Below are 16,019 nucleotides of genomic sequence, written 5' to 3'. Positions count from 1 at the left end.
TGTATTTTAATTTTGAAGACATAATTTTCATATCATTTCTACTTTCTTCAAAAATTAAAATACAAGATTCTTCACTAATATTATTATATAGAATAATATGTATATATAAAATTGATCTCCAATCTGATGTAAATCGATTTTCTGACTGGTGTAAACGCAATTCTCTGGACATTAATCCTTCAAAATGTAGTGTGATGACTTTCTCGAGAAGTAAAGATATAATTTCTTTTGATTATACAATAGACACACATCCCCTTGAAAGAGTTACAACCATTAAAGATCTTGGTATTCACCTAAGCAGCTCTTTAAAGTTTAACACACATATTGATGTAATTGTGAGAGAAGCGAATAGATGTCTGGGTTTTATCATTCGAACATGTCAAAAGTTTAATAATGAATCTGCGTTAAAGTCTTTATTTTATGCTTTTGTAATATCTAAATTGGAATATGGTTCAGTTCTTTGGTATAATTTAGCGCAGTATTTAATTGATTTAATTCATAAATGCCACAAACGATTCTTAAAATTTCTTTATTTCAAAAAATAACGTGTATTTTTATTACCTGGCACAGATTATAAGGAATTGTGTAATAATTTTAATGCACAACCTCTTGAGGATCGAAGATTCATAAAGTTTGTCACTTTATTTTTTAAAATTGTAAAACATAAAATTGACTGTTCTTACTTATTATCACTTGTACCCTTTTATGTTCCGAAGCGAAATCATAGAAACGTTCAACCTACTTATACTGGATGTAAATCCTTACAGAATACTATTTTAAACAATATGTGTGATGTATTTAATGGTGTTTGCAATGATTCCGAATTTGATATGAATTTTCATTCTGTATCTACTTTTTCAAAATTGGTACATGATTTTACTCTAAGGAACTAATTTCACTGCGATAAAATAAAATAAAATATTATATAGGTATATTCTAACACTCGATTTGAAATAAGTGACTATCTTTATCATCGTACTTGTTATACTTTATATTTGTATTAATAATCCTGTAATTGGTCTCCGGACTGTTGGATTAAATCTCAATAAATAAATAAAATATGATTGCGATTATTTTTTCTAATCGCGTAGAGAAATGAAATATGTTTTTAGGTTAGAAAAAGGAAAACGTGTTTTGACCGCAGGAACGGTACTGCCAATTTAAATAATAGCGCTAAATTTGAAAACTAATAAAATTAATTATTATTAAAGTAAATAATATTTAATATTTTTGACTTAAAAACTACTAAATATTTATACTAGTAAAAAAAACTTTCTGAAATATTAGAAAAAAATAATTTACAATAATAGGATAAAAAAATAATAGTTAATAGTTAAATAATTTTTTAATTAAAAAGAATACATCTTAAATTATTAAATAAAAAACTGACATTTAAAGCCAACATATGAAAAAAAAAACATTTGTTTGATATAAACAAGGTAGAGGTAAGTCAGTCGACAAAGTTGGGTAGTCAAGATTATCTTCAGCTGAATCACTTATGTTTACAAAATAAGTCGACTGCTGTTCCATGGTAGAGTTTTACTACACAACCTTGACAGTGCTACCATGGGAGAGCAGTCGATTTATTTTGTAAAAAAATCCTACTCAGATCTGATCCTACTTAAGATAAATTTAACTACCCAACCTTGTCGATCGACTTCTTGTTCATATAAAACAAATGTTTTTTCATGTTTTGGTTTTAAAGGTAATAATTTTTTATTCTATGATCTAAAAAGTGTTGTAATTCATTAAAAAGGAATTCAATAATTAATAAAGACATAGATGTGGTGTAGATTTAAATTCGTTTTGTCGCAAAACAAAAGAAGTGAGTTAAACTACATTTTTTAGGTTATGTATTTTAATTAGCAAAATATTTGATTTTCGGTTGATATTTAATGAAATTTTGAATTTTTTACCTTCTTTTTGGGTACCTTGATATACTTTACTTAGTCTTATTTATGTAGGGAATTTATTTCAATTAAAAAAAATCAAAATATATTTAATTACAGTGCTTCTTGTTTTAGTAAATTTTAATTATAAAATTGAAATTGTAAAGCAGTAGAGTAATTTTCTATATAGTTGTTGAACAAATGTATTAAATTTTTTTATTCTGTAAATTTATTATTCTAATGGATTAACAGAATTTGTAATTTAATTTCTACGCGTCATAAAATAATTAAACAATTCAATTATAAAATTTTCCAAACGCAGCACGCAACATTTAAATTAATTATTACTCTTTTTAAGTACATGGCATACATATATATTTTATAAACACGCGAATTCCTTTTTTTATTTATTGTCACTAATAAATAAAAATGTTTAAAATGTTTTAGTTTCTTTTTTTTTCTTTTTTTGTTATTTATTGAATATAATTAAGAAAATGTATTTTTTTCTTTTAATTAATGTTTTATTGCTTTTATTCTAGAAACAACGCGAATCAGACATTTTTATTGATAATAAAAACAAAACAAAAAAAAAAACCGCTGCCTAGTAGAAATATGAATTTTTTTTATCATTTCACGAACACTTTGCATGGAGATTTTATTTATTTATGAATCATAATTCGCTGGATTAAAAACTAAATAAATCGATACATTTTTAAAACATATGCAACATAGTGATGATATATTAGAGATTGAACAAAAACATAAAACTAAATCTCTTGCAAATAACAGTTGTAATAAAAATTTTGAATTTTTAAAATGTCAATAACTTGTTAATTTCAGGTTCTATGATGTTTGAAAATTGGTAAATGGATGCGTATTTAAATTATACTTTAAGCCAGTTATAATAATTTAAAAGTTACATAAAGAATATTTTGGGTTTCGTACCATTTAAATTTTACAATTTTTGACCTAGTAAGCTAAAAATAAGTATTATTGTGTATTTTTACCATTAAATTTTAATAATAATAAAACAAGCCAGAATGAATTTTAGTTATACCTAATATACTTTTTTGTCAAAAAATAAAAAAATTTATAAAAAAAAGTGATTCGTCCCCTTAAATTTTACATTAAAAAAATTTATTTAAAAATACGTAATAATAAATGAAGGAAAATGCTTCCTCTAATTAATTGTGTAAGTTGATTCATATATAATTGAAAAGACGAAATAATATAGCAGAATTACTCATTACATTGAAAATGAACTTTGAATTGTATAACGTTACATCATTATTTAGATATTTAACGTGAAACCAAGAAAGTTGGTAGAAGTACGAAGAGTCAAACTAAACCTAGATTGGATGGATGTCGAATACAAAGTTAAAGTTACTGTCAGAAAGGGAACTTCTACTATATAAAGGAATAGTACCTTGTACAACGTGTGAGAAACATAAATGATTCACAACGAGTTTGAAGTTTACTGCCCTCAAAATAAACAGTAAGAAAAAAAGGATTCAAAAAATAAAGAGTCACACCAAATTTAGCCCATTTTTGGGCATTCGAATTTCGCAAACATAGTCCAAAGTGATTTATATTGAGGGACAATAATTCCATAAACGTTTGGAGTTGAGCATAACCCTTGTTTTGAAAATACAGTGTTAAAAAAGGGTTAAAAAGTGGTTATAAAATTGGTTAAAATATAACAATTAAAATACGCTCAGATTCGCTTGAAACTTATTACTCAGGGGGTTTTTGGGGTCACTGATTACGAGTCTGGCGTCAGTTTTCAAAAATTCAAAATGGCGGATCCAATATGGGCGATTTTCAGAAATCACTTCCGCCATTTTGAATTTTAAAAAAATTAACAAAAGAATCGTAATCAGTGATCTCAAAAACCCCCAAGTTACAAGTTTCAACCGAATCTGGGTGATTTTTAGAAATCATATCCTCCATTTTGGATCCGCCATTTTGATTTTTTGAAAACTGACGCCAGATTTGTAATAAGCGACCTCAAAAACCCATTTTTAAAAATTATTTTTCGATTTGCAGGTATAGTAAATAAACATCTTTTTTATACATTTTTGACATACTTTTGTATCAAAAAAACTAGAAATAAGTAAATTATAAGTGTACAAGAGGTGCAATATTACCTCAAAAATTTGTCATTTTATGGAAAATCTCTACGAAAATTTGTTACTTATATATTTTAATTAAAAAATAAAAGTACCACTTTTTTTGCAAAGTGAAATCTTAATGTTCGCGTGTCACTTACATTTAAAATAAGAAGAATTTTTAATTATATTGTATTTCTATCCCATCATTCCTGCTTGGGAAATTTATTTACCTAAAGTAAATTGAATTCGAATCAAGCTTGTGCCCGACACAAATTCTTCTTTGGCCTCTAATCAGAATTACTTCCACTTCCGTTGAATCAACAACAAGTCTAAACTACGTTAATCACCCAAGTAGAAAATTAAAAAATACTTTCTCAATTTTGCTGTTACAACAAAAAAAAAAAAAAAAGAAATCTCCTCTTGAGAAAATTGATAATATATTTTTTTTAAAAAATGTGCATTTACAATTGGTAGCAGTATAAAAATTACTCTTTTTTTCCCCCTTTAATTCAATAAAAAGTAGAAGGGGGGTTGAATTTAAGAGAACTCAATACGTCACACATAGAGAGAAAGAGCCTTGTATAATCGGCTATTCACATTCCAGAAATTTACGCCCGCACGTACAAGCCGAGAATTCACACGAGGGATGAGAGACATACCGTATAAAGGAAGGCGAGAAATTCCAATGGTTTTGCGCAGCTTTAAAATACAGTGCAATTCAATGCACTGAAGCCCAGAGTGCATTCTTCACGTCGTTTACTGCAGTCATAAGTCGCCGACTTAATGTTCAAACATGTACAAACTCTTAAAGAAGTTCGTCCTTCCTTCCCCCCCATTCCTATTTTTTTTTTTTTTTTTTTTGCCTCTTATTACCTCAGAGCGACTTTTAATGTGGTACCCTAATGCGAAATTTTTCCCGTCACGCTAAACCTTTTCATGATTATACGTTTTTCAGTAAGAGAAAAGAAGGAACTTGAACCATATAACTTTACGAAATTACTCTACATTCTGAGAAAAAAAAATTTTTTCTAAGTCTTTTAATATGGTATACATTTCTTAATTTTTCAAATAAAATTTTGTCAGAAGAATTGTGATTTATATAAAATTTATAATTTTTTTAATACGTATATAGGTATACCCGCACCCTAAAAAAAGTAATTTTCAATCTAGAGGATTCCTCTAAAATAAATGCATATTTTCCTCTTAATTTTGGTATCAAAATTATTATTCTTCATTTAAGAGGATTTTCCTCTTAAATTAAATGTCGACATCCAAACCTCGTAAAATTGTTTTTAATGTCAAAGCCATCAATAAAATATTTATAATTTCAATCAAATAATAAAATCTTTGCAGAAAATACATTTTTAAATTAAAATTAAGTAAAATTATAATAGTTCATTTCAATATAATAATAAAAATTGTTTTTTAATATAACGTTAACAATGTCATGTTTTTGGTTAATTATCAACATTTTATATTGATAATTAAAATACAAAAAATAAGTTTTCATTAATCAGTTGTAATGATCAACGAGATTTTCAGCGCAAAAATAATTTTAAAACATGATGATATGTTTAAAAGTTAACATTTTTTATAGGACAGAAAAAAATTTCATATATGAAATTATTTAACGTTTTAAAACTTTTTTAAAAAAGTAAATAAAAAGATTTAAAAAATTCGAAAGATTCAAAAATCGGGTTATAGTATTTCTATTTACCTGAGTAGTAAAATTTCACAAGAAATATCCAAATTTTTTTAAATCTAAAAATAGCGTTAAAAATATTCATTTAATTTGAATTTAACTATATTTTCTGTATTTTTAATAAAGCAAATCCATTTTTTGTCCTTTTTGTTGACATTTTACCAGAAATATTAAAACTGAAAGGTTAAAAAACAACTTCACAACTATCATACCCAGGGAAAGGGATCAAACGATTACATTATTTTTTTCCGTTTCCTTTTTTTAAATCTTCTAAATTTAAAACGGAAAATCTTAATTAAAGAGGAAAATACAAAAGGAATCCTTTTGTCATTCTTCCATTAAAATGAAGAATAAAAATATTCTACATTTCAATTGAATAATCTTGTTTTAAGAGGAAATATTTAGAGGATATTAGAAGAGGAATTTTCCTCTAAGTATAAGATTACTTTTTTTTGGGTGCGTGCCGAAATTTTGCCCTGGGTCTTGCAAGGCACTTCCTAGTTACTCATGTTTCAGGCGTGGGCCTGGCATGGAAAACTGGTATGGGCCAATTTAAGGGTGTAATGGTTTGGCGAGGATTTGCCCTATTTAGGGCAAAACTTGCCAGGGCCATGAGAGTATTTCAGGCAATTACCCCATACCCTAGTATGGGGTAATTTGTCTAGTTATACTTTACTAGCCAGTTCGCTAAAAAAACTCGAATGTCATGTCACGCTTTTTTCATCAACTTATTATCCAGCACAACTTGATAATTATTGATCAATAGAACTTTTGAAAAACTAGTCAAATTAATTCTTTTAAATATTTCGAAATTCATTTAATAATAAAATTTAATGTAGTAAACACATTTTTTTATGTAATTAAAAAAAAATTCCAATTATCAACAAAAATTATTCCATGAAAATATAATGCACTAAATACAGTAATTCGTTATATGTAATTTTTGATTCAGAATTAAACTGGATTCAAAAAAAATTTACATAAGTGAAACGATTGAAGCAACACATCCACATCTTGACTGAACTATTAATAACACTGAAACAATTATAATTATTATATTAATATGAATGTCATAACATAAACCTGAAAACATTTCTCGCAATTTCAACGAAAAAATCTTGGGGGTACCGGGGAGCGAACACGGGTCCGCTTGTACGGGAATGAAAGAAACGCTCGCTTTACGCAGCTCGGCCGTTTCTGATCAGTGATATTAGAATAAATGCTCGACGTGTTTCACTGTATCTAATAATATTACGAATTTGTGCATATTTTTATTATTTTCTAAATTGTTTATTTGATTTTAAATGATTTATTGATAATTTAATTTAAACATTAGACAATTATAAAAAAAACTAATTACTAATTTTTTTTAATTTATTATCCTCAAAAATTATATGTAAAATTTTATAAATAAAATAATTTTAATAAATTAATAATTATTGATATAATGTAATACAGTCAAACCTGGATAAGTGACACCTGGATAAGTGAAAAACCTCTTTAAGCGACGGAAATCGCCAGGTCCCTTCATTTTCCCATGTAAAAACCTCTATAAATGAGAATTTGTAAGTGACCGATATTTTTTTCGGCCAGACCTCTATAAGTAAAAGATGCGCTTCTCGAACCTCTATAAGTGACAATTCTTTCATTTTATTTTCTTGGATTGACCTCTATAAGTGAAAGACGCATGTTTCGAACCTCTATAAGTGAAAATCGTTTCCGTATTTAAATTTTCAACAGGGCAATAGAAATGAGTAAACAGTAAATAAAATGTCAATAGAAGTATAGAAACAAAGGCGCTTTGCTCAAATAATAATTTGTACACTCGGTACGCAGAAAATTTTAGATTCAAACCGACCGTAATAGGTCCAAGAAATTTCAATTCCAAAGCTTCAGGAAGTTTTAAGTGCTCTGGATACGGTCCATAGATTTTTTGAATTCTCGACGAATATTGATTAATCTATTTTTGATAAAATTTATGAAATTGAAACTTATGTTAATAATAGTGTAATCAAAAAACAAACAAAATTGACAGACTTTTTTCATTCAATTAATTAATTAATTAGTATTTATGTTAATAAACGATTCATTTTCTGATAACACTTTTTTTCAAATAAATAAATGAATGAATTTAGTAAATTTCGCATTGTTAATTTGATTTGTCAAAACCTCTATAAGTGAACGCAGCCATGCTTGAACCTATATAAGTGCGAGAACCTCTATAAGTGATAGAGACCGCACTTCGACCTCTGTAAGTGAAAACCTGTATTAATGAAAAACCTCTATAAGTGATAAAAAATTGTTGGTCCCTTGGGATGTCACTTATCCAGGTTCGACTGTATAATATTAATATACCAACGCCTTAGACGGCCTTTGGCCATCTCCGTTGCTTCTATTTTTTGTCCATTCAATTTAATTTTTAATTTATGTTTCATAATTTATTACAATTATTTTATTAAATATTTCAAAATATTGTAAACAAAAAGCAAAAAGACATGTAATTATAGAGAAAGATTCAAAAAGAAAAATAATAATCTATTATATTTGTAAAATTTGTCTGAAAATAATAATAATTGCTGAATAATTTTTTTTAAACTAAAAACACTTTTTTATTCAAGGTAATATTATTTTCATAACAATTTAATTTATTATAATTATTTTATTATAATTTAATAAATTTCATTGTTTTAAAAAAGCGCGCGCTATTTTGTCTTGAGCCAATCAGGTGATTTCAACTAAATGTAGGTTATGTTCGTTTCTGATTCATGACAACTGGCAAACATTTACAACAAATAATATTTTGCAAGTGTATATTTATTGCAATCAAGTAAGTTATGCAAAAAATATATATGTGGAACATTAATTTACAGTGATTTTCATAAAATGAATATTGATTTAGATGCTCTGGAAAGCAAAGTTCATTTTTTCTTACATTCGATTTTTTCGATCATCGAGATATACATTTTCATGTGTTTTGCATGCATTGTCTTTTTTAAGAAAGGAATATTATTATTATTATTATTATTAATGTATAATGTTATCACGTTAAAGTAAAAATGATATTTTTTCTTTGTAAACAAGTTTATTAGACTAAAATATAAGTGATGAACCTGAAATTATGTGTAAAAATTAAAATGTTGTTAAATTTCAAAAGCCCAAATAAACCTATTTTTATGTAACAATTCCCAAGTAGAAATATCCGTAGCTCGCCGTAATTAAACACCGGCATGGTACTGATCCAATACTGGCTGTCGGTATTGACTTTCAGTACTGGCAGTGTACTGACTAATACACCGAATCAGTACTATGTCGGAGGTAAAAAAATATTAAAACCAGTACTGGCAGTACACTGTCATTCACACCGAATCAGTACTATGTCGGTGATAAAAAACATTAAATGAAAAAGTCTTTAAATTATTCCAATAGGTAGAAAACGATGATTTTTTATTTAAAAAAATGTATATTAATTTCTTTCGAATACTTTCCCTCAAAATTTTGGATGTAATTGTAATGTATTATTATATACCTATATAAAATATATTTATGTTTTTTTAGTTATTTTAGTACTCATTGAAATATGTGCATTAAGTTATTTATCATGCATACGATAACAATAAGTTGAGAATTTTTTTCTAATAGTTTTAAAAATAAAGCAAATGTAATTTTTTCACTGTAATTTTTAAATATTATTAATAATTAAATAGTAAATTTAAAAAATTTTTTACCATTCATATTTTACAGTCGTCTTTTATTAACTTATTTTTAATTATGTAATTCATCAATCATTTTTGTCTGTTTTAATATTATTTACGGTAAAAATAATTTATTAAAAATATTTAACTGAAATTGATATCCAGTTTTATTTCATTAAATCTTTGTAAAAATTGAAAAAATTTTGTGAGTTTAAAAAATTTAAGAATAAATTCATTTTATTTTCGTGATCAATAGATAATACAAACTTTGAAATCAAAACTTTTGTATTAGGTGAACTACTTCAAGTCAGCACTTCAAGCCAGCGCGGCTGTGCGGTATGCGTATCTGACTTGCATTCTAAGGGTTTAGGGTTCGATCCCCCATGCGTGCGAGATTTTTCGTTCTTAGTTTTAAGTGTTATAAGTACAATATTTGTTCATGTGTAATATCAATTATTAAATAATTATTAAATTAAGTATAAGTGCAAAGTAAACAAAATTAAATATTATGAATTTAAAAAAATAAAAAAATTTACAACACAAATTATTTTTTGTAAAATAATTTATTAAAAATAAAATAATTTAATTAATATAAATGATAATTATTATTTTAATTATTTCTTGTTAATAATATTTTATATATTCTAAATAACATTAACTATTATTGGCTTCACATTACCTGTTCGTGGTAAAAATGGGAGTAATAAGCTAATAAGGATGAAATTTGCATTGGAAAGCGTGTTTTAGCATTTTGTAAAAAAGTGAGATTTTAAGTCCGGATGAGTACTTTGCCAGTATTATGCCAGTATTATTCTAGTACTGCGTTAGTACTGGTGAGCGGGACAAAATCAGTACTGGACAGCGTTACCAGCCAGGGTTGGTCCACTACTGGCCCAGTACGGCAGTCAGTACTATTATACTGACTGGCAGTGTTGGGTCAGTACTATGCCAGTGGCACATTTCTACTTGGAATCAAGTCATTTCTTCTGTGATTATATTTAACGATCGACAAACTGATCATAAAAATGACATTCACATTTTCTGGTTATGTCGTCTCAAAACATTGATGTACTAAAAATGTGGGAAATTCAAGTTACTTTGGGGATCGTCAGACTTGTGGAAAAACTGGCGAAAGCCATTTCAAAACCCCAATTTATGATTTTATAGGTTATGCGAGGAACAAAAAATAAAAGTGTCAGAACCAAGTAATTTCGGGGCATGTCAAACTTGTGAAAAAACTGGCAAGGGCCTTGTCAGAGCCTTAATTTAAATGTGGGGCTAAATAGGGCAATTTCTGCACGGGAATATGTAATAATTTTAATTTTAATGGTTTCATATCTGCTAATTAAAGACTCGAGAGAAAAAGATTAATGTACTTTTCTAGATTGAGATAAAAATATGATGATACATTTTATTCAATATGCTGATTTGGCCTGGTAATAACGAATTAATTAACTTTATCCCCATAAGTCCTGAGGCAAACTTACAATAAAAGACAGGGAATATCCATATGAGAACTAACATTTCTCTCTACTCTTTTTCATGTACTTTTGTTTTTAAAGATTTTTTTTATTTTATAATGTATAAAATATAGTCTTTTAATTCTTCTAAAGCAGGATTTCAGCTTGTCTGAAACTAAATTAATTAATTATTATCGGATTTTTTTTATAAAATCCATACGAATCCATTATAATCTAATAAATTAATTAAGATTTTCATGTTCTATACTATTATGTCCTGAATAGGTGAATTTCATTTATTTTTCTGCACTTATACTCACAGTTTTCCTAAAAGTATCAAATTGAGACCAAAAATTGCATCAAATCTTTGCAACGTTTTGATGCACATAAGTTATATCAAAAAATGAGACAGTTTCGTGTATCATTTCTAAAAATGATACACAAAACGATCTCTTTTTGATATAACTTATGTGCATCAAAACGTTGCAATATAAAAAAATACAACCAAGTTTACTGTGGCTTTCACTTACACTTTTACTAAAATAATTTTGGTTTTACACGCGCAATTACACAATCACACTTACACTTTCACTAAAATTAATTTGTTTAACTCAATCACGGAAAAAATTTTTTACCTGGAAGAGCGATATGTTTTACTAAAACAGCAAAAGTTTTCATTATTCTAGAGAAACATATCGCTATTTCAGATAAAGATTTTTTTCCGTGCATGAATAAGCTCTAAAATACATTTTTTAGAATTATGATTTGATAGAATCTTATTCTGTAGAATATTAATTTTTCAGAATAATATTCATTTGCTCGAATATTAAATTTCCAGAAAATGAAAATGATCAAAAATCAATTTGCAGGATATAATTCGTTTAGGAATTTCAAATATGACCAATCAGAAATTATTAAGAAAATTGAAATTGGTCAAATATTTGAATTTCCCGCCGAATTATTTCTAAAAAAATTGGGGATTTTTGATTATTTACATTTTCTATAAAATTAATAATCGAGCAAATGAATATTATGCTCACTATTCTTTTCTAATCTTCTTTACGCAAAAATAAGGATCTTGTAAATTACAATTCTGCAAAATTAATATTCAACGAGACAAATACTAATTGTAAGTCATTGTCTTTTGCTAAATTTGAGTTTTTAAATGTTTTTTTTTCCTAATACCATGGTTAAATATGAATTGATGGGAAGATTGATTTCTCGGCTACTGGTTACGCTACGTTATATAATAATAATAATCTATTTTCACTTTATTGTGTCCGCCTTCTCGAATGAACGTTGATTATGATATAATCCTTGCAAAGACTCCTTCAAAATAAAAATAGCGTACAAGTCTTGCAAATTTATAATTAGATTTTATAATATGAAAAAACAGTAAATTAAACTCAAGTAATTATAATATATTTTTCTCAAAATTCTTTCAAACTATTTTAAATTTTTAAGCAGGGAATAAAAAACAGAAAAGATCTGAACTATATAGCGAGTCGAAAAATTGGACCTCTATTACCACTCCGTAAGGAATATAAATTTTCGAATTAATTAAGGTCTGGAAATCTTCCAGTTTTGAGAAATTAGTAGAAATTCTATATTAATCAAAATTTTTCAAATTTGAATCATTACAGAAATTTTGTACGTTATAATTTTTAAATGCTGTTGAAAAATGGTTGAAGTGATTAAGAATCAGGTAATGGTTTTTTGAGTTTAAAAAAATTACTCTCGTTAATTACATTGATATTCAGCAAAAATTAAAATATTTTAAAATTATAACACTTGACATATTTAAATATTTAAGATTATGTAGCCATACAGTAAACAAACATTAATTTTTGCACTTACAATTACGGAGAAAAATGAATTGTTGTACTTACTAAACCTATAGAACCAACAGGAACAATAAAATGTTGTTGTAGCAACTAAAAATTTGTTGTAGTAACAAGTATATATTGTTAGTGTAACAGTACAGATTTGTTGTAGCGACAAAGAAAAATCTGTTGGTTCCAGATTTAGTAAGTACAACAATTCATTTTTCTCCGTGATCTCATTAAAATTAATTTTTTTTACAAATTTCAATCCTAATCGCATTTGTATTTTTACAATTATAGAATTTTTTTTATTTATTTTATTATTTGAGCGATTTCTCGTTCGAATGTAGCACTAATTTAAAAAAATTTAATATTAAAAGAATATATAGTTATAATTTTGAAATAACTTAAGAACATTGTTGGAAAATTTACTTTTTCTTCTGTCAGATGCACAAAACATAAATAAAATATATATATATATACGTTTGACAATGTTAGATAAAAAAAAAGTTGAGAATTTCTTTTGAAACTTTTCTTGTTGATTTTAAAAAGAAATTCGACGGTTTGACAACTTCGCCTAGAAACGAAATAGAAGGACAGACAAGTCAGTAGAAAAGGTATATTCTCAAGAATCCCGACTCCGCCAAGTGGAAAAAGAACGGTTTAGTCAGGCAGAATGTACATTAAATTCAAACGTGATATATGTACTACATCATCATTTTTTGTTCACTTTATAACATCATATTCAATCAATATAAACAATTTATTTTATTTTTTTTAAAAGAAAAATATTTTTTTTAACCGTAAAATTAATTTTTTGTAATTAACAACAGAATTTTATTATATGAGGCAAATTTTTTGAATCCAATTAAAAAAAAAAAAAATTTCTTGGATCGGACTACAATTTACATAACATTTAGTACTACGGGTGAGTACTTTGACCATAAATTATTATTAATTTTTATCAAAAACTGATGAGGGGGAAGAGAATTAAAATTTTGGTCAAATATTAACAGTGAAATTTTTTGAAAAATCATAACTATTGTATAAAAGGATGAAAAAAATTTTGATCTTTACGATTCCGAAAGGATTTTTCCTGCTCTTTCAAATGGTCCAAACAATTTTTCAAAAATTCAAAATTTACCCCCTTTTTTGAAAATCAAAAATATTTTTCACTGTAAAAAGAAAGTACTAAAACAGTACCGATTTTAGATATCAAAATAGAACCAAATGACAATTTAGTACCTGAAGTCGGTATTAAATATTAATACCTTTCTTTTTACATTGTTGACTTTAAAAAAAAGGTACTTAATATTTTTCAATAAAAAATTAATGCAATATTTAAAATCCTTTGGTATAAAATAATAATTACATGCACAACAAATTTTTGAATTTTATCTTAATTTTTAATGATATAATAATTATTTAATTCAAATAAATATTTATTTGATAATAGTCAAGTAACTGATTATTTGAATAAAATAATTTATTTATTTTTTTAAATGTATGTAATAGAATCAAATATTTAATTTAAAAAGTAGTGTCGCAAAATTATAAATTCTTCGTTTGTTGATGTTAATAGTTTTGTCAAGATAAATAAGAACTAGATTCACAATTTAAATAAGTAATGGAATTTTTCAAACTTTTAAGCTATACAAACACAGATTGTTTCTCTCTCTCTCTCTTTCTTTTTTTTACACAACGAAATAGAATTCCCTTAGGAGCCAAGGCAGAGGATTGAGTTCCCGCAACTGTGTAGCTTCTCGCAAGTTGCTATTTATTTTTCCACGAAGTTGCCACACATTCTCCTAACCGCGACAAAAGCTGTTCTGCTACAAATTCTCTTCTCTTCTGTAAACTACAAAATGATTTTACAAACTGCTTTTTGAATTATAAGAGTAAACAAATTAAAAAAAAAAAGAAAACAGAATAAACAAAATTATAATTATATCTACATACGCATGAAAAGTAACAACTTTGTCGGTTTTATTTTAGAAGATAATCGCAATTTTCTAAAATTGGTTTCGATTTTTATATTTTTATCGATGAAAAAAAAACTACAAATCACACTGTAAAAAGAAGGTAACTAAAACAGTACCGATTTTAGGTATCAAAATAGAACCAAATAACAATTTAGTACCTAAAATTGATATTAAATTAATACCTTTCGTTTTACAATTCATGAGTTTACTATAACATTGTCATAATTAAAAATACGAAATAATTTTATTTTTAATTATGGGAGCTTCGAACATTAAACAGCATGTGATTGTTAGGTAAATTTTGTCGGGAACTTTACTCTTAAAATATTAAATGGTTTAATCTGAAATTTTGTAGAGATGTCGAATATATATATATATATATATATATATATATATATATATATATATATATGAGAGATTCTTTTTCAATCGCCCCAGCCCAAAAAGTCAATGTTCTGGGATTGGCTTCATACTTTGGTAAATTGTTGTCCTATATGATAGTAATAAATCCCTAAAATATAAACTCATTAAAAAAATATTTGTAGAAAGTAGAGGGGGTTGAAGTTTTGACGTTAAGGGTAACATTGTCATTTTCAAATCCGTATAACTATAACAAAAGTTAATGGATTTTAATTTATCCATAATGAATTTTAATGCATTTTTTACGTACTTTTCAAAAATGTATACAAAATTTAAAAAAAAAAAATTTTAACCCCTTTTTTTTCAAAATCAACCCTTATTTTTCGATTTTCACCCCTTCGGGTATTTTTTTTTTTTTTTATTTTATTTTCATTGGAAAGCTGAGGTTTTTTCCCATGAGCTATGCAAATATGAAAATGGGACAACAATAATTTTGTGAGAAACAGAATATTAATCTAGGCGGTGCCGATAACGGGTATACCTAAAGATCATCTTCAAGGATTTAGGTAGGCACCGGCTGCTTTCATATTCTGTTTCTCACAAAATTATTGTCCCATTTTTATATTTACATAGCTCATGGGAAAAAACCTCAGCTTTCCAATGAAAATAAAATAAAAAAAAAAAAAAATACCCGAAGGGGTGAAAATCGAAAAATAAGGGTTGATTTTGAAAAAAAAGGGGTTAAAATTTTTTTTTTTTAAATTTTGTATACATTTTTGAAAAGTACGTAAAAAATGCATTAAAATTCATTATGGATAAATTAAAATCCATTAACTTTTGTTATAGTTATACGGATTTGAAAATGACAATGTTACCCTTAACGTCAAAACTTCAACCCCCTCTACTTTCTACAAATATTTTTTTAATGAGTTTATATTTTAGGGATTTATTACTATCATATAGGACAACAATTTACCAAAGTATGAAGCCAATCCCAGAA

At 26.4% G+C, this 16,019-nt stretch overlaps 1 protein-coding gene across 1 annotated transcript in view; it reads right to left on the bottom strand.

Moving 5' to 3' along the window:
- LOC127286283 (uncharacterized) overlaps nt 1–16,019 on the bottom strand; it is a 266,689-nt gene that overhangs the window by 225,393 nt on the left and 25,277 nt on the right. The window lies entirely within an intron of this gene.

This window comes from Leptopilina boulardi, unplaced genomic scaffold (assembly GCF_019393585.1).
Source record: "Leptopilina boulardi isolate dan_hultmark-lab unplaced genomic scaffold, ZJU_Lbou_2.1 LbouV2_352, whole genome shotgun sequence".
NCBI classification, from domain to species: domain Eukaryota; kingdom Metazoa; phylum Arthropoda; class Insecta; order Hymenoptera; family Figitidae; genus Leptopilina; species Leptopilina boulardi.
The sequence above is the reverse complement of the archived record's forward strand: the minus strand, read 5'-3'. Positions and strand labels throughout refer to the sequence as shown.